The sequence below is a fragment of the Perkinsus marinus genome, assembly GCF_000006405.1.
Source record: "Perkinsus marinus ATCC 50983 genomic scaffold scf_1104296946280, whole genome shotgun sequence".
Taxonomy (NCBI): domain Eukaryota; phylum Perkinsozoa; order Perkinsida; family Perkinsidae; genus Perkinsus; species Perkinsus marinus.
The window spans coordinates 1-948 of NW_003210922.1; the positions used below are offsets into that span (position 1 = coordinate 1).

The 948-nt window shown below is 48.8% G+C and overlaps 3 non-coding genes across 3 annotated transcripts; all 3 read left to right on the forward strand.

The window, feature by feature from the left end:
- The first annotated feature begins 11 nt into the window (after window positions 1-11).
- Window positions 12-84, forward strand: Pmar_PMAR010843. The gene has a single exon. It is a non-coding gene; the product is annotated as a tRNA-Met (tRNA).
- A 590-nt stretch (window positions 85-674) lies between these two features.
- Pmar_PMAR010844 lies at window positions 675-746 on the forward strand. Its single transcript has one exon. It is a non-coding gene; the product is annotated as a tRNA-Gly (tRNA).
- An 87-nt stretch (window positions 747-833) lies between these two features.
- Pmar_PMAR010845 lies at window positions 834-906 on the forward strand. The gene has a single exon. It is a non-coding gene; the product is annotated as a tRNA-Met (tRNA).
- The last annotated feature ends 42 nt before the right edge of the window (window positions 907-948 follow it).

Genomic DNA, 948 nt, shown 5'->3' on the forward strand with positions numbered 1-948 from the left:
TTGTACGCATGAGCAGCTTGGCGCAGTGGATAGCGTGTTGGGCTCATAACCCAAAGGTCCCTTGATCGAAACAAGGAGCTGCTATTCATCACAATACACTCGAGATGGTTATTAAACTGAGAGGTGCAGCTTACCGACTGCATAGATCAGTCTTACCGAAAAATTTCCACTAAACAGAAACGGTGTTTTCGTACCATTCCGTGCGATTGGCCCAACCGTGCCAGTTCAGGGGAAAAAGAACGTTAATAAAGCGTTGTCCGTGCATAGAAAAGAGCTATTCACCTAGAGTAGAACTCCTTGCAGGAATGATGAATGACCGCCCGGTACCTCAGAACGCGTTGCGGAGATGAACCAACAGCCCAAATTCACGAGCCGCCGCATGCGGATTCAAAATGTGCTTGCAATCAGGAACTTCGATGTCACGAAAAAGTTGTGCAGCTTGTGCCGAGCTAGCTGTAGTATGTGATGAGAACCTTACCAGTTGGAGTTATCAATCGAGATAGAATGCGGTCTACCATGCGAGAGATATAGTAGCAGTTCGCGATCTCAGGTACGCGTTTAAGGCCCAATCAGACTCTTGGCCGCGGGATGGTTGACGACGGTACGTCCGAGAAGGGATTCAGATGTCCCTATACAAGTATCACAGGAATACTCGGTCACTACATAAGTGATATGCACCGCTAGTCTAATGGCTAGGATATCTGCCTTCCAAGCAGATGGTCCGGGTTCGATTCCCGGGCGGTGCAGTTCGTATCAACGAGAGAAGGGTCTCTAGGCTATCGTGGAACAGTTATGCTCAGCACGTCAGGGCGATACAGGAGTTTTTACGCATGAGCAGCTTGGCGCAGTGGATAGCGTGTTGGGCTCATAACCCAAAGGTCCCTTGATCGAAACAAGGAGCTGCTATTCATCACAATACACTCGAGATGGTTATCAAACTGAGAGGTG